The sequence below is a fragment of the Haliaeetus albicilla genome, chromosome 4, assembly GCF_947461875.1.
Source record: "Haliaeetus albicilla chromosome 4, bHalAlb1.1, whole genome shotgun sequence".
NCBI classification, from domain to species: domain Eukaryota; kingdom Metazoa; phylum Chordata; class Aves; order Accipitriformes; family Accipitridae; genus Haliaeetus; species Haliaeetus albicilla.
Genome location: NC_091486.1, coordinates 14,197,000 through 14,221,176, shown reverse-complemented (window position 1 = coordinate 14,221,176; position 24,177 = coordinate 14,197,000).

The window sequence follows — 24,177 nt, the reverse complement described above, 5'->3', positions numbered from 1 at the left end:
CCACCACAATACAAGTGACCTGGGTAAAAGTGGGGCAAGCAGATGTGGTAGTACTTCTGCAGGACACCTTCCAGCAAGGGACATGTGCTGTCCTTGTTCGGCTATAGCTAACGATGGGACACCGAAATTCCTAAAGTTGTGAGGGTCGAGGCTTCATCTTTTATCTGATCTCACACTCCTGTCACCTTGGTATCTTAGCACAATCTCAAGCTTCTCTAAGTAAACATTTCCACAGAGCAGCAATGGTATATGCTAACTCTTTCCATTTGCCCTTTGTATTTCCCAGGGTTGCAGGCCGTTTCCCATTCAGCAAGGCTGAGGAGGCTTTGCCGCAGAGCTGAGGGGAGGCTCCTCAGCAGATATGACCAAGCATGTTTTTCTCTCTCTCCTTTTCCCTGTGGTGATGGTTCTGCCCTGCCCTTCCCTTCCCTCAGCCCAGTTAGACAAGTCAGACAGTCTCCAGTCTGACCTTGCTCTGCCTCCCTTCCCCCCCCCATATTGCCTTCCAGCATTTACCATGGCACAACAAAAATGCACGTCACCAGAAAAACTCTGTGCCTGACCCACACCTGCCCATGGATTGTTCTCAGATCCGTCTCTGTTTTCAGCGTTGCATGTAAGTATCTCAGAAAGCTCACAGCATTCGTGTGGCCTTCACCATGCCATTGCAGAATGAGTCTACAATCCTTTCTACTTCCTAGGATCCATGGAAAATAATGGGGATTTGACATTTTTATCTGGATGGCTTACAAGATACTTCTGCATCTCTGAAGAACTATTGAGCTTGGGAAGTAATTGTCAATCTAAATTACACATAGCTGGAAGTTTTCTCCATCCACCCTTCTCTGAACATCTGGGCAGAACTTCAGCTGGTGTAAATCAGTGTAGCTGTACTCAGTTACCCCAGCTGAGAATCTGGCACATGTCTTATAGCTCTTCCAATGTTAAAAACACACATTCTCTTTTTATGTGAGCTCAAATATTTATATGATATTCTTTGGACAATTTTACATTTTTTGTTGCAGATTAGTTTCCCCCAAAGAGATGGGTGTAAGTAAAATGTTGCAGCATTTAGGCTTTACTCAGTCCCTGGTTTCTATGTTTCTGATTGTTGTTTGCATCATTGTTTTAATGATGTGAAGTGTACATGAAAAAAATCAATGTATGGGAAAGGAACTGATGGAGGACCAAAAGCTCTTTACAGATTAAATGCAAACTACTTAGTGGGGTTAACACCAGCAGAGCCAAATAAGACCAGTTGAGTTACATGGGTGCCATTCTAGAGTTGAAAAGCAGACTCTGTACATTTCTAAATCTTATGTACCAAGTCACTTCATTAGAATATATCCATTACCATTGAGATAAAGGGTCTATGCTCATTTACATCAGAGGACAAACTGGCCCCCTATCTATATATGGAAATGTATTCATCTCCCTGAGATTACCCCACCAATTTATCTTTAGTCTTAGGCCACATGAAATTGAATTTAAAAGCTCTGTGTCACCATGATACCCCAGTTCCTCTAAAGATAAGATCCAAGCTGTAATGGTCTTCTGCAGCATCCCTGTCCCCATACCCGTGCACGAGTCTGGGGAACCTTTTTTTCCCAGCTGTGAACTTCTGCATCAGAAGATTTTTCTTCTGACTTTTGCTGCTTTTTACATTATTTGATGACCATCCCTTGAGTACTAGGGCAGACTTGCTTGATGGCTTCTGAATCTTGACTGCAGTTCATCACTGGTTTTCACAACGGTTGCTGAAACAGCTCCGTGTTAACTACTACATAAATCTTCTATTTCCCCAAACACAGACAGTTTGGAATCCTCTTCTGTGTGACTATAGAGTTTTTCCTTCCCATCAGTCACACTAGAAAAGTTATTAAAGATGCTGTTTTTAATAAACCCCAGAAAGCTATGTATTTCCTGTACATGCCTGGCTAGCAAAAGAGGCTCCTTTTCAAAAGTGCCATATGCAAAGCTTATGTCATCTGCCAAGGAAACTATACCTGTACTCAAAGCAGCAGAAGCGAGTGAACTAAAAGAAGAACCTGTGCATATTTCCTTTACCAACCAATCTCCAGCTGGTTCAGAAAAATTACTAGGAATGAGATTTCTACGCATTTTTGAAGCCCACAGGATTCCTCTGTCAGCACTAGAAAAATCCTATTGCAAAAACCCTCTCCGTCTTGTCTTGTCTGCCTACAGAATGAGCTGGCTAAGAAACGCAGTTTACTTGGTCTGTCGCAACATCTGGAAGTCATATTGACACATCCAAGCAAATGAGAGCCGGAGACCAGCAAGTTATGTAAAGAATGAACACGTCTGACTGACCCTCTCCCAGACACCACATTATCATGAGGGGAGATAAATGGACCCCAACAGGGAAACGCAGGTGCAAGAAAAGGATGACATTGGTACACTCACCTTCATCACATCAAAGGTGTTGCCTTTAATTTGTGTTCAGAAGGACAGCTGAAAGTTCATACTAATCAATACATACATTTCCCTGCAGAAGGTTAAGGGAGATACATAGAAATGCTGTTATAAACAATTAGTGGGGTAATAACTCCTAAGCTTTATATTTAGCTCATCAGCAGAGATAAAGAATGACCCACTCTATAGGGAGACTTTACTACCCTAATAGTTGTGGCTGCACTGGAGTTGCTGGTGACAGCATCATGCCTTGCAAATAAGGCTCTGTTTGTAAATGGCATTTCTTCCATAGCGGCTCCTGACTGGCAGAATTTCCATATTTTCATGCTGCCTCTTTTCCCAGCTCAGCATCACACTGCAAACACACTGAGACGCTCCAACTTGAACTGTCCGGCACCAGCATGAACTGCTTGTTATCAGCAGTTCTCACTTGGTGTTGTCAATTTTACATCTTTTAGGTCACCCAAGAAGTGTTGCTGGGCCTGTCCTATTGTCTGCCTTTGGAGGCCACCGGAGCAGTGCTAATCACAGCTGCCAGGCCTGGGATGCTGGCATGCCCCAGAACATGTTATAAAGTCTGCCGTACCATCTGATGCACAGTTCAATGCACAGATGGCATTGGTGAAATATCTTTTGAATGCACTAAATATTTGTCAGTAGCAAGTCCATGCCTCAGAGCCATCCAACGAATTGGAATACTCTACTGCTTTGTTGACCTTTAATTGGCGTGAAGTTTAATGCCACTTGGTTCCCAAACTCTGTCTGATAACCACAGAAAGACATGCTGGGTCTGCTACTGTGGTTTTGCAGCTTTTCACTGTGTGCCATTTGCCACCGCCCTGTCACCTAGCTGTGTCTGAGTGACATCTCCAGGAGGTGGGGTGGCTGCTCCAGACAAGGACAGTTGGCAGAGTGAAGGCAGGAAACACCGATCTGGTTACGTATGTCACATCTCCACTGGTGTGAGGGAAGCGGTGGAGACCTCAAGGGCTTCTGCAGCAGGTAGCAATGTTGCTTAGAGTACATTGCCAGGAAAGCGATTGCCTGTGGTTAGGTGGGTGCACACAGAGTTATCACCTGGCAGAGGTCAAAACCTGCACCTACAACTGGAAGTCTCTGCCTGGCACCTTGACTCCAAATCAGCCCCTCCAACAGCTCTTACAGAAAACAGTGCAGAGACAAAACCTGAGGCAACAGCCAGGTTTAACAGAAATTGCAAATTGCATCCACTGTGGTTCACCATGCCTATGCCCTGCTACCTGCCCTTCCTTGTTCCCAAGCAGTCTCCCAGGAACATAAACTGCTCTGGTAGCAGCAGACTGCTCCCAGCTACTTTTTTGCTGGGGCAAGATAGGAAGGGGCCAGGACCCACATGGGGAAGCCATGAATTCCCCCCCCCCAGGAAGGATCAAGTCACTGGAGTGAGCACTGGGTGGATTGTAGGGCTTTTGTCTTCTGGCTAAACATAGTTTGGGGTTCAAGTTACTTATAAATGGCTTTTAGGGTATTGGAGACATAAATCTGATTGAAATGATGATATGCAAATTTGGAATTAGAGACCAGATCCTGCCCCTGAAATGCCATCTCTGAATCAGAACTGAGAGCAGCATTTGGACAGGGGAGCAGCCATCTCTTGTGCAGAATTTCCTTGGAAAATGCACAACATTAAAATGATTGACTTACAGTGCAAAGTTATTTCTCCATACAGCTGCGGTCACAGAATAGGAAAGCACCTTGTTCCTGTAGGTCTTACAGAAATCTTATTGTTGTTTATGAAGAGCCTATACACATCAGCTGCTAAGACAGGCAGCAGGCAGGGCAGCCTGGCTGCGGTGCAGACAAGTGCCATTGCCTCTCTGTACATCAGCTGATCCCACATTTGGCCAACACCACTACGTTCTGGTAGGGAATAATTTAAATTTTTCATACCTGGAGGAAGCAAGGAGTTACTATAAAGGCAGATCTGGGCCCCCAGCACATGGCCTAAAATGCAAATTGCAGGAATTTTAAAGGCATCACTCCATGGCAGCTACCCATGTCTAGCTACCGCACTGGATTCAGTTCAGGTCCCATTTCAGGAGCCCACCTGAAGGTGAATGAGGGCCAGAAATTCAACCTATACCCTGAAGATCAGAGATCAAAGACCAAGCGCTACATAAAATACAATAAATTCCTTTGGTCAGATGAGGAACGGGCTGGTCTTGATTTGACACAAACAGTTGTAGGGCTTTGTTGCAAACGACAACCATGCAGGTATTTCATTTGTTTTTACCCTTGGCTGTTATCATCCCTCCGGAGCTGGCTCAGGCAGAACCAGGTCAGTTGGTTCCAGTCTAACCTTTGAGGGGAGGGGAAGAAGGAGGGACCACTTATTTGCACTGCTAAGCAAAGCCAATCTTTCTATCACCATCTGCCCTGCTCTTTTGCTAGATGGCTTTAAAAAAAAGCATAGCTAGGAAGAAAAAAAAAAATACATACCCCACCCAGCCTGCCTCCACTACATAGCTGCCCTAATCAAAGGTTAAAAATGAACTCGGGCCAATGAGATGGAAATAGAGAATAAACATGCAGAAGCATCTGAGATTTACTACTCAGATAGGACTATTTTCCATAGGATTTGACTAAGAATTCCTGGCAGAGGAATGGAAGGCAAATCTATCTCTGTCCTTTGAATGGAATGGGGATTTTCAGGTCTTTCTCTGGCTGAGTAAGTGCAGGCATGTGCAGCTTTCTGTGGATGTGAGCAGATGTAAATACCATTTTCAGCAGTCAAAGGTTCAGCACAAGCTTGCTGCTTTCACAGGATCTGAGGTTTAAACAAAGCCCGTAAGGACAGCAGGAGCCTTCCTTGACTCAAATGCCTGACCCAAAAGCCCAGTGAAGCAGCAGGTCATCCGAGTATGGATGATTTGTTCATTCTGAGTTTTCACTGAAATTTGTTAGGAAGTTTGCAAAGAACATTGCAATAATTAAGGCCAAAACATGCAAATTTCCCTTCTTCCCCTTCATTTCAGCTAAACAGCTCCAGGCCTTAGCAAATTCCAGCTCTGCAGCCCAAACACACAGGAGATCTCTCTCAGCAGTCATAAATGTGTATATGCCAAACCTATTTTTATGCAGGAACTGTTGTCATTAGAGCAATAAGCCTTTCCCAGACTGGGAACACCACACATCCCTAACTGACATGTCACACAGACAGGACATCCTTAATTAAACCCCATACAATTAACTGCACTTCTCATGCCACTCCAGGCACCTGAGCTGGTATCTCTGCAAAATGCTGTTCTAAGAGACATGGATGTACCTGTCTGCTCCAGGCTAGCTTGGGTACCTCCAAAAACCCTGCACAGCACAGGCTGATCTCGTTCCCACACACCTTCAAAGAAAAGAGATGTTCCATTGACTCAACCAGCCACATATGGTACAAAAGCCCTTATGTTTTCTAAGTTCACATGAATAGATCAGTCAATTTATTTAAAAGTTGAGCAGAGAGACAAGAGGAGGATGGCTTCGGACTCAACATAAATTCTGTGTTAGTGTAAGGTAGAAAAGTGCCTTTTTTCCCCTATGATCCCCATAGGTAAGAACACATAACTGTCTGTGAGGACCTGTTGGCACTGTACTGACCTGTTTTATTGAAGTCAATCTTACAGGCTTACTTGCCGTTTTATGCTTGTGTATGTGGACTCCCATTCGGGAAGTCCTGATCCCTAATTTCTGTCCACTGAATGGTGTCTCCAAAATAACCACCCCAACTAGGCCCTGCAGCAGGCATGGCACAAATGCAGAGCAGGAGACGACCTCTGTCAATCTAAGCAGCCCCCACAACCTAAATAAACAAACAGGGGAGTAGAGCCTGTGCATTGCTGGGCACTGCTCTGTCCCCAGCTGGCAAATCATTCACTGCTGGCCTTCATTTAACTTCATGTTCCAGCACTGACATCACTTGAGGAGTACTGGCAGGGGGACAGCTTTCAGTGTCCCTTCTTCCCCTAAAATACTGCTTCTAAAGCATCCCTTCTGCTTTCCCCCATGCCCTTCCACACTCTTATGGTGGCAGAACATGGCTCCTGTGGAGGATGGGGATGCAGGTATTGGGGGAGTGCTGCTGACGGGGCAAAGTCCCTAGCTCACGGGCCAGGGATGGGTGCTGAGAATCCCCCAATTCCCTTGTTCCTCCTGGTTTTGCAGCTCTGCAAACAATACAGGTTACTCTGCTATGCTGGGGGGACTGAGGAGAATCACTCCCTCAGGTGAAACCTGGGGACAGGAAAGTCATGTTGCAGTGTAGAGCTGTTTACCCCACAGGGTATTACAAAAAGTATCTGGTGTTGGAGGAAAACCTGTAAAAAGCCAGGAAAGCACTAAATTGCCAAAGGAAGGCTCTGAATTCAAAGCTGACTACATTATCCTTGAAGCACAAAGACCCAGGTCCTCAACTGGTGTTAACTGGTGAGGTCTAGTTACATCATCCATTTATCTTACCAAATTCAGTATATTCCTTGGGACTGCATCGTGCTTGGCAATAGCCTCCTTGTTCTATATGTGCTCTCAACTAGCACAACCCACGTTCGAAGGATGAGATTTCCAGCCAGAGCATTGTTTGAAGTTTCGGATTTGGAGGTGGCTCAGCAAGTGAAACATCCCACATGACTTCAGATCACAGCGGTGGTCAGAAGCAGAGCTGTGCACACTGGCTGTGCCTGAGGAAATCCAGAGCAAACAGAGCAAGCAAGCCAGACCTTGCTGAGATCAGCAAAGGGAGGCTGTGGCTCAGGCTTTTACAGTGCACTTACTACGTGGCCATCTGGGTACATCAAGTAAAGAGAGAGTGGGAGGGAGACAGAGAGAGTGCTTGGATGCTTTTGCTTGAGCCATGAGAAATCTTCCACTCTGTTATCTCCTTCCCTCAATCTATTAAAATTCTTAATATGGTTGCTCCTATCAAATTGCCTAATGGGGTGAAGAAACTTCCTATTTTCAAGACACAGTTGGTTGCATCACAGATTCACAGTGTGATCTTGAAACTGTTCAAGGTCCTAATTCTTATCAGTACACCTAAATTCCTATTCAGGAACCTAAATATCATTGTGAAATTTAATCCAAATCAACTACTTTTTTTTCAGACCTCCTGAGCCAAACATGGAACTAAATATCTTTTTGAGCCTACATGCAGATGGCTCATCCCTCATTTGCGAAGGATCCATCTAGCTTCTTCAATGGGGCATGCAGGGAAATCCAGGCAGCAGGTCTCGTGTTCCCTACATCTGGGATTCCTGCACAAACAAAAGTCCTCACCTGCAGAAAGCTTTGGATTTCCCCTGAAAGCATAATGCCATCCGGGTGCCATGCAAACTGAGCTGAGGAACAAGCCTGCTGCACCTCCCATGCCCATCTGCCAGCTTAAGCAGACAACAAACCCATCGCTTGCACCTGGCACTTTGCATTAAGCAAAGGTGGGGACGATGGCAGCAGTTTGCTTTTGCCCCACCTTTGCGCATGTACTGCAAACCCAGCAAGTTTGCAGCACGCACACACCGCTGCCTCCTCCCATCTCCACGAGGTGCTCAAGCTCATGGACTGAGTCCAAGCAGGGTTTGATCTGAGAGCAACTGAGATTCAACTCAGTGGAAGTTTCAGGACAACATTCACTTTCCATGACCCTGAGCAGGAACCATTCCTCAACTTTCATGTAAGAGACAGCTCTGACTCACTCCAGGGAGCCGACAGCCTAATTCTGCTCCCTCTCTTCCTGAACACTAGCAGGTCCAGCAGTTCACACCCTGGCTCGAACTAGTTCCATTCTGAACCATGGTCACCTCTTCCAGTTTAACTCAAGTTGATGTTGTGTCACCTACAGCTTTCCCTGGTAATCCAGTTTCCCCACCTTTAGCTCCAGCTTCCTGGAAATGTCCTTCCTTTTTCCCCACCTTATTCCTAAATTACGATGAACCAAGAACATTTTCTTGGTTTTCTTGTAAATAAAAAGCTAACCCAGGTTCTGCACATCCTTCCCCAGAATTAGAAGTGTCAGCCAATGAAAAGCTGAACTTAGGAAGCAAGTACAAAATTCAGGAACTAGTTCATTACAAAAATCTGCTAGAATATTTTGACAGAATTTTGGAAATTGTTTTAAACGCAAGACAACTAGATGAACTTAATATCAATGAGCAAAACCAAGAATTATTTAACACTAGCATGGACACGAGACAGCTACAACACAAGCACCAGCCCTTCATGGATCCTGTTGACATCCAGTTTCTGTTCAGGACTGTGTCCTCAGGGACACCTTTGTGTTGCTCTGTAGTGTGTTTACTCTGAAGTTAGGAGCTTTTGTCCTTATCAGTCTGCTGCTCCGATAATAATCTTCTTGCGGCACTGCTTTCTTTGCAATGTTTATACAGAAATTCAGTATTAGTGGGTATTAATGAAAACAAATGTGAGTGAAAGCAAAGATGCGAGAAGCACTAAGGCTACAGCTACTGTAAGGAAGCAATGACCTCAAGAATCTCTCTTTGGATTTTAACGTACAGTAAATCTTTAAATTTGCATGAACATGTTCAGCAATGTTTTTGGGTGACACTAGGGCAGGAAGAGTACGGACACACACTTCTAAGGTGTATCACCTTGTCTACAACAGCTACCCCATGTTCACCCCAAAACATCTATCTATCTGTCCATAATGTCTATCTCCTACTAAGATTGCAAGCTTTTGGATAGACAGAGATCATCCTTTTGCTCCCTGACAGTATTTTCCTTGCCATCAGCCCAGCAGAAGAACCAAAGACATCTTTCTGCATGGCTAGGACTCCTGATGATAGAAGGAAAAAAGCTCTTCAATATATGTCAAAATATCTAATAAAGAAGGTCAGTATCACAGTTCCTGATTGACAGGTGGGAAAAGCTGAGAAAGAGAGGTCATGCCTACCCTCGTTTGAAAGAGCAGGTTTGAGCAGCACAGCCTCCCACTTGCTTGCCTGTGCTACCTGTAGAAACCCCAGCTGGCTTCGCCTGGGGGCACAACAAACTGCTGTGTGTGCCTGGGTGGATGAGAACACGCATGGCCTGGATGATGCCTCAGGCATGGGTCACTGGCTGGTTGTACAGCAAGCAAGAATGGCCTCGAGGCATACATTGCCAAGCAGATAGCTCAAAGGCATCTGACAGGCCAGTTTCCAAGCTGAGAGATGGACTTCAGACTCCTGGTCCTGTTCTGCCTGTATCCTTCCATCATCCAGTCCACAGGCAATTAAAATATCCCCCAGCTAACCTAGAGAGATTTCATTTTCAAGATATCAATATTCAATCTGAGGATAAAGGTTCTTTATCAGCAAAGAGGTGGATCAGAGTATCCAGTGCCTGGGATAGTGTCATTTTCATCAATATACTGAGTGACATATTGAGTGCAAAGCAGGGGATGGGTGCTAAGAGGGTAAGTATACCCTGCAGAGGGTCTTTCATTCTCTGTAAAACCAACCCTCAAGGTATGTGTACTGTGGAACAATGGGATTTAGAGGAACAACTAGGATTTACCAGAAAGCTTTTTTTTTTTTTTCCCCTTGTTTTCTAATGATATCATACCTATCACCGTGGTATGTGCTATAATACGTGGTGGCAAAACTGGGCCATAGTATAAGATAATGTGCTCCAAGTGCTAAAAGGAGCAAGGACATCTGCAAAAGGTAAAGTCTGATGTTTAAACACCAGAAGTTATCATTTAGATATTCTGGTAGGAATTTTACTCATGGTGAAGACAGACAAATAAAGTACTTGCTTCAGCTCTAAGCAATGCTCTTTATATAAGTCCCTGCTGGATATGCTACAAGGAATTGCTCCAATCATAATGACTATGGGTTGGCTGTGGAGGCTTTGAAGGCACGTAAGAAACCAGACTTTACCAGACTTCAGCCCTACCTGTGCTAGTGCATGGAACACAGACACCAGTGCTATTAAGAAACTAATGCTACTGTGAAACAGACATTTCATGCAAGTTGCCAGTCCTATTTCCTCGATATTAAGTGCTAGAAATATGTGTATTACACAGCTGTCAAGTGTTCTACAGTGCTTGAAAGTTCATCGGGTGTGAACAACTCTCATTCCTTGGATGGGTTCTCTCCTTGTCTGAATCACTCTGGACAAAAAGTCCTAATCATCCACCCCAAATCAGATAATGTTCTTCACCTGGCTGCAACCACTTGCAAGCTCTTTCCCACACTGAATTCATCAAACTACCAGTGATTCAACCACTACTGTAACTGGTACAAGTCCAAGTGTAGAGGTTACTCTGAATCAATTCAATGTCCAAGTAAATTAAAGAAAATTATTCCTGAGTTAGAAGGAGAGTTATGAGGACACTGTTCAGTTAATTAGGACAAAACCATCTAAGTTTTACTGCAGGAAATTAGTCCTGTTGCTCCTTCACCAGTGTGCCCTTCACTATTTCATCCACAAAGTTGCTAGCTTTTTATATAACTTTGGGTGAATCTCAAAGGGTTGGGTTAAAAAATCCCAAACTTGGAAAGCTTGTCCAAGCTATTTGACCTTCTTAAGTCTGCAAGGTCTGGTACCAAATACTTAGTCATTTACTTTTCTAGCCAAAAGCAGAAGCAAAGACCTACACAGATGAAAACCAAGGTGGAGAATAGCATGTGCTGGTCACTGGAATTGATTATCATGCTGACTGTATAGAACCACAGAAGTCAACAGCCACCATTACTTCTCATGTGACAATCAAAGTGAGATTTGCACGCTAGAAGACATGGGTGTGACTGCTACCAAAGTCAAAGGGCTTTTCCAATTGGTTTCTGCCCCAGCTTTTTTTTCCAAGCCAACTCCATCTTTTTCGGAAATTGCTCACAACTTTCTTTAAGGATTCCTTTGGGAGATGAAGTTTTCTAGGCTAAGATTCAACCCAAAAGGTTTTAATTTTAGCCAAATTGATTTGACCATTTTTGAGTGGTGAAGGAATGGAAGAAAATACTTTCCCCATATGTTCCAGTCAGAGGAGTGTGTTTGCTGAGAAGAAAGAATCCTTGAGGAGACAGAGGGGGAGAGCGGGTAAATATCATTAAAGGATAAAAATATTCCCAGACACAACACCACCATGAGCTAAGCCCTAACCTTGCGTCAAAGAACACAGCAGCAATGGCATTTGCGTTTACACCAGCTGAGTATCTGGCCCATAGGAATAGAGAAGAAAGCTTTCTATTAAAATTTTGGATAGGATGCATCAGAATCTAAACAACATGGAAAAAGCCTCATATGTTAACCCCCTTCTTGGTCTTTCTCAAGACTGAAAAACAGCATATTCTAATGCATAGAGAAGAAAATCTGTTGCAAGCCTGGATATGATGAGTCCCTGCAGTAAGACATCTCTGCGCAGACCTTCAGCAAGACTCAGGACCCCCCAAGGATCTCGGCTCATTAACCACTGTGCTCCTGGCAGCTCAGCTGCTCAACCTCTCTGGGTCAGACCAAGTTTCCTGTATCTCTACCTGTTGCCTTAGTTAAAGCGAGAAAATATGAAGTCCAGGAAGAAAATTAACAAAGCCAGTGGTGAACAGTACTGAAAATTAGAGTTGCCAAAATTTAGCAGTTCCAGTACAAGGGAAAGACAAACCTTAAAACTTACAGCTTCCAGTCCTGACCGTGGAAGCCCATGGATCTATACTGCAAGACAACCCACACTGCAGTGTTACTTTAGGCAGAATTCATAAGGCTTGAGGCATCCCATGTGAGATAAGAAAGCCAGGTCTTACAAGAACCCAGCTGCACCACATGAAGCTCAGAAATTAAAAAAAGTAGTTTATTTCTTAACTTACTCTCAATAGAGCCTCCAAGGTTTTCCAGATTCTTGGTATCACACGCCAAGCCCAACACACTCCAGTTTCTTCAGCTTCCAAGGAGATTTTCATCATGAAATTGCCATGGAGCTGTGAATAAAAGACACCCTGGAGTCATGAGCAGTACACTCATTTTTATTTAATAACATCATTATTAAATACCCATGTCATAGGTATCTCATCGAGATTGCTAGGTGTTATGCAAAAGCGTGAATTCTCTGTCTCACAGAGTTTGTGATCTATAAAGATGAACAGCAAATAAAGGAAGAACTAGGTAAGGACATAAGCAGACATATAATTCAACATCAGTTTGCAGTGTGAAAATCTATAGGTATAGTAACTAGTACCTGTGGATGAACTCCTTCAGTACCTCCCCTCGGCTGTTGCTAGTCTATTGGTTCTTTACATCAGTATTTATTACAGATGCAGACCTTAGAGAGAAAATAACTGGGTTGGTGCTCTGTTTCTTACAGTCTCCTTTGAAGGCCTACCATCAATCTCTGCTGGACACAGGCTCCTTATAAGTGTATAAGCACAGCTGGAGGACACTGAGAATGCTTGTAAGTGTTTGATAGGACACAGGTGAGTAGGGGGTAGAGGTAATGAAGAAAAAAAAAAAAAAGAAAAAAAGGTCTGAAAGGTAAGCCTGAGACTCTCACACTTGGTATAGGTAGGTAGAGAGAAGCAATAATGGAAAAGTGCAAATGGTTGTAATACCAACATCATAAATCAGCAGATCTTCCTAGTGATGATCCAGCTTCCCTACCTTTAGCAGTAGTAGTCTGTGGGAGGTTAGATGAGAAAAGAAAAGCTAGCAGGAGGCTGGGAAGGAAGAGAAAGATGAGAAAAGGAGGAGGGAAAGCACTTTGAACATAAGAAAAATGTTGATATAGGTTATATGTATGTAGCAGAAAAGACAAAAGAGTCACATAAGCTGAGCAGTAGCCATTTAGTAGCCAGAAAGATGGCAGAAAACCAATAGGTTGGTATTTTAATTCCCAGCAAAGTTTAACTGTAGATGATCAATGATGATTAATAACCCATTTATATTCCACACCATGGACTCCTGGAGACATGAGTGTCTGTAGGAAGATAAGACTAGTCTTTTCTAAAAATATCTCTGCTGTAACTATATCAGCATGAAGAAACAAGTGCAGACAGCTTACAGAAAAGCCTTGCTGAGACAGTTTAGCCTGACTGATAGAACTCATCCAAACAAAAGGCTTTTTTACTATCTTGCTTTTTACATAGGAACATTTGCCAGCACACCTCCACTGGATGTGAACATATCTAACTGTTGCTGGTCCATAGCAGAGGTAGGTTCTTGCAAAATACACCTATCTCAGGTCCCAACCCTGCAACAGGATCAGCAAAATTACATTCTAGGAAAGGTTTCCTGTATTGCAACCTGCTAATTTACCTGCTGTTATCAAATCTCAATGATTAAAGACATGAGTCACACCCCCTAAAAGCTGTATGTTTAGGTTAAACATGATGGGGTTTAAAAAAAATGTTAGGTAATAAACACCAGGCTTCTTTTTAACTGCCTTTTGCTTAGTGTTGTCTGTTGTGCAGGTTAGAACTTTGATTACAAATAAAGCTGATTTTTTTCACCCTGCGATCTGCAGCTGGAGCCAGGTGTGTAGGATTAACTCAGTGTATCTCTAGAGCAGAGCAGCACTGCAATGTACACCCATGGCAGCACCTACAGCTTGCTTGACCAGCCACCCCTCACGTCCAGCCACCAGTGGGGACAGTGGCATTGGCCACACAAGGGAGAGACCCTGAATCTGAACGTGGTACAGCCCTCTTTTCCAAACAATCAGAGGATTCCCATGCCTGGGTCACAGGGTCATGACCCTAGAGAGGACCTGGAGCTCACTATGTGGCCTTGGCTCCTTATAGGACCCTATATGAACTTAGTGTTGTGTCCCTGCATCCAAGTTCCCTGTCCATCAAAGGGGACAATAATCCTATGCAGGTCCTCACTGGTCTCTTTCAACTATTCAGAGCTGCTGAATAGTGTGTAAAACAGGTTAACATAAGAGCTTCACCTGCAAACACAATTCAGTCATGGTTATGAATGCTCTTTCATTTAATTCAATGGTGTGTTTAATTTTGGTCCAGAATAAGCACACTGACTTACAGACAAGCACCCAGGTACTGAGGTGTGATGGGCAGTACTTTGCTGCTTCAAAAGTTCTTGACTCTTGTGAGACATAACTTGTCTCTATACCAAATTCAGCTACACTGTTGAAAAATAGGGCAGTTCAGTGCCCTTACTGAGAGGTCTGGGCTGTTGGGTTAGTGGGGAAGTCCCTGAGTTTAAACATTAGGAATAGAGTAACCAGGCAAAGGACGTGGCATGAAAAGCAAGCCCCGAGCAGGGGAGAAGAAATCAGTAAGTTGTTGCAGCACTGCAATAACTGTGACACTTTAGCACATATCCTCTGAGGACCTCAAAAGTCTCTAGAAGATACTGGCTACCATAAAACTTTGTGGGTTCCCCCCTGAAAAGGAAAGAGAAATGGAACCCGTGAATGGTTCCACTTACTTGCTGATGGAGCACACTCACCCCCACCCTTCATTTCCTATACCACCATGCATCAACGATTGTGTTGACCATAGAGTAATCCTGATATCAAACTGAGATGTGGAAAAAATCTTCTCTGGTTTGGATTTCAAGACTTCACCAGAAGGGAGCAGGAGAGACCTGCAGAAGAGCTCCAAGTAACGCAAGCACTGTGGACAGTGTTGTCCTGCATAGAGCCTGGCTTTGCTGCAGGTGTGTCGCAGCCAGGCTCCCAACAGATAGGACAACTGCAAGATTAAGAAATCTCACCAACGTCATCTTGTAGCCTGGGAAATTGTAGCTTGCAGTTTTTTCTACATGTGCAAGTTGTATGCTTATAACCATGCCAGTCCATGAAGACAGTAAAAGTTGTCTCTTTCCTTTCCCACTGCCAATATACTTCCAGTTTATAAATACAGGTACACCAGAAGAGTTCAATCCTATGTAAAAAGAACATAAACTAAGTCCAGTTTCACATACTTTCTAAAAATGTAACTGTATCTATGCTTACTAGTAGGACAGGTCAAGACCAAAATAGAAATCTCCCCTTCCCTACTGACTTGGATATAGAATCATAGGATCATTTAGGTTGGAAAAGACCTGCAAGATCATTGAGTCCAACCATCAGCCATGCCCACTAAACTATGTTCTGAAGTGCCTTGTGTGTGCTTTTTGAATACCTCCAGGGATGGTGACTCAACCACTTCCCTGGGCAGCCTGTTCCAATGCCTGACAACCATTTCAGTAAAGAATTTTTTCCTAATATCCAACCTAAACCTCCCCTACCGCAACTTGAGGCCATTTCCTCTCATCCTATCTCCAGCCACCTGACAGAAGAGACCAGCACCCACCTCACTACAACCCCCCTTCAGGTAGTTGTAGAGAGCGATAAGGTCTCCCCTCAGCCTCCTCTTCTCTAGACTGAACAGCCCCAGCTCCCTCAGCCGCTCCTCACAAGACTTGTGCTCCAGGCCCCTCACCAACCTGGTTGCCCTTCTCTGGACACGCTCCAGCACCTCAATGTCTTTCCTGTAGTGAGGGGCCCAAAACCGAACACAGTACTTGAGGTGCGGCCTCGCCAGTGCCGAGTACAGGGGAACAATCACCTCCCTGCTCCTGCTGGCCACACTATTTCTGTTACAGGCCAGGATGCCATTGGCCTTCTTGGCCACCTGGGCACACTGCTGGCTCATATTCAGCCGGCTGTCAACCAGCACCCCCAGGTCCTTTTCTGCCAGACAGCTTTCCAGCCACTCTTCCCCAAGCCTGTAGCGCTGCATCGGGTTGTTGTGACCCAAGTGCAGGACCCGGCACTTGGCCTTGTTGAACCTCATACAGTTGGCCTCAGGCCATCAATCCAGCCTGTCCAGATCCCTCTGTAGAGCCTTCCTACCCTCAAGCAGATCGACCCTCCCTCCTGATATACATATTGGTCCCCATATCAACTTTGCAGTCAAGAATTGAGAAATCAAGCCTTAACCGAGCACCATGAAAAGACTAGCAAGAAGGAATCTAGTTTAAATCATGTCTGGTAAGGAACAATATTTCAGAACAGGTTTCACAATAAAACAGAACAGTAAGTATAGAAAACCAAGCTTTTGCCTGGTGCAGAAGAGTTTCCTAGACAGCAGCTCACGAGCCTCTGTCCTGGACACAAGGCTTCAGCTGCTGTCTGGCACACATTTGCAGAAGCAGCCCTGCAGCAAGTTTTACAACTGGTTTCTTGGAAGACCAACATTAGCAAAACATTCAATGTAAATATGCCAACCTTTAACTGCCTGGAGACCTGCTCTTACCTATCTTCATTTGACAGCAGCTCCCCTCAGAGCATGGGTCAGAGCCCTCTATACCACCACTGCAGAGTCAGTGCCTTACACGTGACCTTGACAAATTTGTATCACAGGAAAGAAAGGTCTGGTATTTCACATCTGGCCCAAATTCAGGGTCATAGTCTTTGGGAAGGCTTAGGACTATGGGCTTTTCTTAAAATTCTCATATCACCTGTGCTAGTCACTAGTGGATGTTGTAGCTGAGAAACCTTGGACACGCAACACAAGCAGTTTGATTGCACAGAGTCCACCTGCAGCTGCAGGAAGCCTGACACAATGGACATGGGGAGTGCACTAAGCCCCTCATCTCCATGGGTGAGGGTTCAGATTTAGGAGCTATCATGAATGATTAGATTTAAGACCTGGGTTTGAATGACATTACCTGCAAGCTAATTAAAGAGTTAAGCAGAAGAAGTGGCTAACCTGCGTGCAGGTCCCCTCTCATGTCCAAAAGCAACCATGCCTGTTGGGTCTAGCAGGAGCAGCCATGGACATTGTCCTGGTTTTGGCTGGGATAGAGTTACTTTTCTTCCTAGTAGCTGGTATAGTGTTATGTTTTGGGTTTAGTGTGAGAATAGTGTTGATAACACACTGATGTTTTCAGTTGTTGCTAAGTAGTGTTTAGACTAAGCCAAGGATTTTTCAGCTTCTCATGCCCAGCCAGCAAGAAGGCTGGAGGGGCACAAGAACTTGGGAGGGGACACAGCCAGGACAGCTGACCCAAACTGCCCAAAGGGGTATTCCAGACCATGTGACATCATGCCCAGAATATAAACTGGGGGGAGTTGGCCTGGTGGGGTGCAGATCACTGCTTGGGTACTAACTGGGCATCGGTCAGTCAGTGGTGAGCAATTGCACCGTGCATCACTTGTTTTGTATATTCCAATTCTATTATTGTTATTATTATCATTATTATTTTCTTCCTTTCTGTCCTATTAAATTGTCTTTATCTCAACCCACATGTTTTACTTCTTTTTTTTCCCGATCCTCTCCCCCATCCCGCTGGTGGCGGGGAAGTGAGCGAGCAGCTGCGTGGTGCCTAGTTGCTGGCTGGGGTTAAACGACAACAGACCTTTACTGTCCATCTGCCTGTCTTCACTCCCCAGCTCAGTGTTAGTGCTGCCAGAGTTTACCTGGAGCACATGGGCACTCCCTAAGCTGTTCCAGTGCAAGACCAGCCAGCTCAGGGCACACCATTTCCACCAGATTAAACAGACAGACGATCCCTTCAGAGAGGAGCGGTTGACGCTTCCAGGTGCATGTTACTGTCCGCCTGCCAAAGAGCACTGTGACCACTCGCTTGGATTAAACAGTTTCAGTGACGGCTCCAACTTAACCCAGCTGATTTTGCCCAGTGTGAAGGAGGGCAGAATCACGTCCACTGCCAAGGTGGAAGAAAACAGTAACTCAACAGATGGTGGTAGGGTGGTGGTGACCAGAGGAGGCAGGTATCTGTCCAAAACCGAGAACCAACCTTGCACCAAAGTGGCCAAGGAGCACGCACAAGGTCCAGGGTCTGGTGGGGCAATGGAGTCCCCCCCCAGCAGAGTTGTGGGTCAGCCAGGCACAGCTAATGCCCAAAACCTGCCTGGATGGCTTCAGGAGCATGGACAAGAACCCTGTGGGCTGAGCAATGGATCCTGTTTATCCCCTAAACTCAAAGCAGAGTTAAAACTCATCAAGCTTTCCTAGCAGCTGGGTTATATACACAGAAAACTGGGTGTTGATGTTTACAAGACTCAGAGCTCATTTCTGTTCGTTTCTACGCACAAAGAACAAAACATTTAGGTACTTTCCATCTAAAATAACATTGCTCTTGCTCTTTTGCCTCAACTGTCCAAGAATGAGGGCTGCGTATGACCAGGAGAAGGGAAATGCTTAGAATCCTTCTCATTCGACTGCTGCTGTTCCTTGCTGACATTTAGCGCAGACAATATGAGCACCGCCCTCAGTTACACCCAGCTGGGCTCAGTGACTTCACTGGGAAGCCATGGTGTGGCACAGCTGTAAACGACAGCAGAAAAAGCCCAAATATTTCTGTGTGGAGCGTGAGATTGTTTGCTAGACTGAATTTTTCTTTGCTCAGTGTATTTTGGGTGCAACGTAAGTTGCTTTAAACTTGCTCCACCATTCCGGGTCCCAGGGTAACACTGCAGTGCAGAAGAGATGGGAACACAGATTGCCTCTCCAGGCTCTGCCCCAGGGACGGCTCTCACCTCTGCTCCTACGTTCTCGTTAGGGGGAAAGAGCAATCCCCACGCTGCTTTGCAGGACCCTGCAAGCTAGAGATGAATGTGCAGGCTGAAAAGCTGTCTATTGTAGTTGCTATCACTCACACCTTCCAAAATACACACTGCAAATTGTGATGGTGAGTCGCAGAGGAGCGCTTAGGGGGGACATGGTAGACCCCATGCAAAGGGAGCAGGGACTCAGACTGCCGCTCTGCTGATCAAGCCACATCGTTTCAGTGCTGCAAATCTGCAAGTCTCTGAAATTAATCTGTGTGGCTGAAATACCGACCCAAACCAAGACATGCCGCAGCTGAAGAGCAAAATGCAGCCCCAGGTGGGGGATGAAGGCAGAAACGGTGGGCATCGACCCACCAGCCACCTCCAGCTAGGAGTGAGCTGGGACCAGCTCAGCACTTGGTTAAAAGAGAGCTCTGAGCCACAGTGCAAGAGCCACAAACCCACATGCTGGAGGGAGAAAAACCCCTCCACACCTCTAGCCCTGTGACTGTATGCCTCCCCACACTGCCCCAGCCCTGGTGTTCCTCCAGGGATCCTCGCACTGTGACGGGGCTTTGGTTCTTGTTGTGACAACCTGACTCTCCACATGCAGATGCCCAAGTCCTGGCCCTGGCCGTGGGTGACCCCCGTTGCCTTCACTTAGCCCATCGCAAGGGCGGCTCTTCGTGCCGATCCAGCACGCTGCCGCGTGGAGCAGCTCCCAGCCAGGACCTTCAGACAGCAAAGCCAGAGCTCCTTATGAGTAACAGCCGGTTTTGCTCGCTTGGTCACTGGAAATTCTGCTTTCAATTCTGGCTAGCCTTGCACCGCTCAGCTTCGCGTACACGGGGCAGCTTGCATCGCAAGCAGAAGGCAAGGATTAGCCTGCAGCGCACGCCTGAGCGCCAGATCTCTGAGTGTGTTTCAGCCCGCCCTGTCCAACGAGTGCCTCCCCTCGCAAAATCCAGAAATAAATAAAAAATTTAACAGCCAGAATGTCCCAGTTAATGATTAAGCAGGGACAGTTGCACAACTTCCCCTGGAATGTCTATGTTGATGGCTGCGGTACACTGACGGGCAGGAATGGCAAAAACAGTCCGACAGCGAGGAGAGGACGGGGCCCGGGTGTCGCGGCAGCTGCAGCAAGACTCAGCAGGAGATGGGCTGTCCTCCCGCAGCAGGAGGCTGGTCGCCCCGTTAGCGTGTCTCAGCCCAAAGCTTCAGAGGTTTGGGGCGCAGGGCTGGTGGCAGCTAGCCTCAGCAGGGTGTGAGAGTCCTACCATCATGGTGAGCAGGAAAATATAGCGTCACTCTGTGTTTTATACAACTGGTTCACTTGCAGGCATGGGTCAGAGCAAAGCAAATGTAAACCTCATGCCTCAATGTCCTTATATATGTGTTTAAAAGCACACAGTATGCTCATAAAAGGGCTGAATCTCCAGGACTAACTTATAAGTGCCAGACAAAAATCCATCAAGATTGATGAGGCTTTTTTTTTTTTTCAGCGTTCGGCACGTCCGACATTATACTGGACTTTGAAAACCCCTGCAGGAGCAAGGGCCGTTAAATATCTAGTATAAATACAGTCAAATAGAAGTTCAGACACCCGACAGTTCGTTTGCATGGGCATGTCCTATACTTGGAAATGCAGTAAGCTTTCAAGTCAAATTCCTGGAAAGATTAGCCTAATGCACGACTCCCAGATCCCACAGCTCATTAGGAAGAGACTCTAATGCAACACCTTCCGAACAGTCCATGTGCACACTGGCAAGGCAGCTTCTTGCACACAGCTGTTGGAGGCAAAAAACTGTTTGGCTGGTCATTGGGTCATTTCAGCTTCAGAGACATCACCCAGCCACAGACAGCCTCCACCCGGCACTTCAGGGTGACAAGGAGCAGGGAAACCTAACACTGCCGCTCAAAAATGGGTTAGTGAATTGATTCATCTGTGGGAATAATGCATTTCATGACACACCTTTTACTGGGTTCAACAGAGGGCATGAGGGCACACGTGTAACGGCCAACACAGCACATGGGCTATTTAATGACATGTCCCACAAAGAAAACCCTCCATTGCCATCTTACTTCATTATTTAAAAAAAATAAATGAAATTCCCTGACCACAGCCAGCATGAAGGCATTTGGAGGTGAAGCAGGTCATTTCCAGTATTAACAATTTGTTCTTCTAATAAATTTCAGGAGGGGGATCTCTGTAGAGGCTGCTGAAAAACAAGCTCACAGCTGAGGCAGAGTGAGGGAGGGAGGTGGTCCCACTGGGAAAGGTCAAGAAGGAGCATTTTCAGGCAGGCTCCAACCTGCGAGCTCAGAAACCACCCTGTTTCTCTCATGCTGAAGAAAAGATGGGTCTACGGATGAACATTTGTTGCAAATAACCCATCTGCACCACACAGATGCCTGACTCACCTTTCAATGAGCAAACTTCTCAGTCTTGAGACCAGTTCTGCCCCTCAGCCATGCCTTGGCCACCCACTGGCCCCAGCCTGGTTGAGACTGCAGAAATGCTTCATAACTAACAGCAATTACCATTCTCGTTTCATCATTGCTTTTCCAAGTGGCTTCTGCCTCTGCTGTTTGGAAACAATGCTCAAGGCTACCAGCACCAGATCAATAACTCATCTGGGAACAAACAACTGAGATGAAGGAAGATGGTCAAGGGAGGACCTTTTTGCCGAGGGAAGGTTTTCCACCCCATGATAAGAACCAGAAATGGTCATGGGAACTTGGGCACAGAGAGCAGAGCATCAAGAAGGGAGGCCAGACACGGTGCAAAGGGAGAGTTTTGCCACATTTTGCTGACACGAGTGTTCCTCATCAACTTGGGCTGCAGTCAGCTGAGAACACAAGATCCTTGTAGCCATGGGGGCATCATATGTTAATCCCAAAGTGCCAGAAAGAAAGCTGATGCAATTTTTTAAAAGGAAGCCCTGCTCTAAAAGTTCATGGGCTGGGATCCCAGGGTTGTGTGAGATAATTTGTGGGGGGCTAAGAAATGCATTTATTGGAGACCACAGAAGAGCTGGGGTTCCCTTCAGCTTGTCACAGGGAGACAGGAGTTCTGTATGCATGCAGCAGTTGCCGAGAGGGAGGGAGGGGACCAGACACGACACTGTGTTCAGGCACAGATGGTATTAGGGGTGCGCATGTTGCTCGCTGTGTTTCCCAGCCCTGTGCTATCACTGCTTTTCCAGCAGCATAGCTATATTCGTCAGTGTTTGTGGCCTGCATGTGCAGCACTGGCAGTTGTTTGAGCACTCTCACTGCTCCGGGCGTGCCTGCCCTCTTTCCATGGAGTTTACCTACCAATATAAATTACTTATTTACACCTCTGCTGAAAATGCTTCTCAAGATACTGTTCATAAAGTATTTAGTTTTCTGATTTTCTGAGCCTGATCCATCGATGCCATTTTAAGTCTTCACATCAATTCCCTCTTACAGTGAAACTCTTTCTCCTACCCAAGTGTCCAGTAAGGGGTTTCAGAAATCAGAGCAGAGGAGCAGGATCCTGGAAAAACCCATCTTTGCAGATGCATCAGTTTTGCATGCACCACCTTCCTTTAAAACTCGGCAGAGCACCGCTTTTAATGGCAGCACAGCTGTTCATGCTGGGAGCTGCAGCTATTAGCCACTTCTACAGGGCAGAGCCAGCCTGCAAAACTACACACCTCATCCATTTCCATGCGTATTCACAGGGATGAAGTCTGTGCTAACCTTGCAAGGGCTGGTAGGTGTTAATGTCCACTGAGAGCGCCGGTAGCACATGTTCCCTATATTCCACCTCAGGACTGAGGTCTTTCACTTCCTCACTTCAGTTACAGACAATCTTGCTTGGCGCATCTGGGAAGGTAAGCAGTACATGCCATTTGCATATAATAAAAAGTTACCTCTTCAACTCAGGAATACCTGAGAGTGATCAAAATTAGGATTTCATTTCCATTCTTGTGAGTTCCAGGTTTGCAGTACTTTGTAATAATGTACACTCGTATGTTATCACAGATTAATTAATGTACACTCATGCACTACTCATCCAAATGTTTCCAAAGTACTTTTCACATGTTCTCGTTTCTTTCCCATGTTCTGAGTATTAAGAAAAAGGTTTTCCCTTGTCATTTTTTCCTACCAGAACATATGTGGATTTTTTACCAAATGGAGGACTAATAAGTGTGTTTGCCAAGAGGTGGAGTACAAAATTCTGTACGTCTGTAACACTGTTACCCGCAGACACAGCTTTTGACAAATATTCAGCCCAGTATTTGCACTGGGCTGATGGCTCATAGAAAGCTCAGGGTGGGTTTCTCCGTCACACCCCCCCATCCTCACTGCAAGGCACACCCCTCTTCAAAGCTTTAAAAAAGGGGGAAAACAAAGCAAAACACACACAGGTACCTCCCTCCCCAGAAAGGGTCAAAGGGACCATCGTGGAGAGAAATGCTCAGGTATTATGAAGAATATAACGGCATAAAACCTGCTGAATATAGCAGAAAGGAATAAACATCAAGCATCAAACGTCAAGCATCTGGCCCAGTACATGTTTGGGTCTTTTTCCAGGACTGAACACTGAGGAAGGTATATTGAATTTCATGAATCGCATGGCTGAAAAAAACTCTAATACCTTGATAATTCAGAGAAGTTAAAGCCAAAAGGAACCATCTTGTTTGTCAGTTCTCTTTCTATTTATTGAAATGGCTTTTTCTGCTTAAAATAGTACCTTGGTATGACTAAAACACACCTTTCAGCAGGGACCCCATTCAGTAGTTACCAAGAGGCAAATAATCAACCACATCCCATAGCAATTTGGTTAATCACCTTCCCATTAAAAGTTATGCTTTATTTTTAAGTTCCAGCATCTCTCTTCAGCTGGCTGCAAACACTTCATGTTACTGCTCTTTCCAGAAGAAATGGCATGCTGCTCTCTCTCCTGCTAGAACTTAGCATGATAAAGCCAGCCTGCCCAGCTGCAAGTTAGAAAGACAGAGGGAGTTTCTTACATCTCTTACTGTAAAAAGAGGCTTCTACAATCCCAGTGCCCTTTGGGGGGCACTTTTTCTCTGCACCATTCATTTTTTTATTTCTTTAAAAATCTCTAGAGGTGAAGGTACTATGCCAGTATCAATCTCATCAAAACCCAATGAAAGCAGCATAATCCAGCTGAACAGACAAATGAATGAAAAAATTAAAAGCTGCAAATCTACCGAAATTTTAGTCACATACTTGACACTTCACCACCACTGAAATGCAGCCAACTTCCAGAAGGA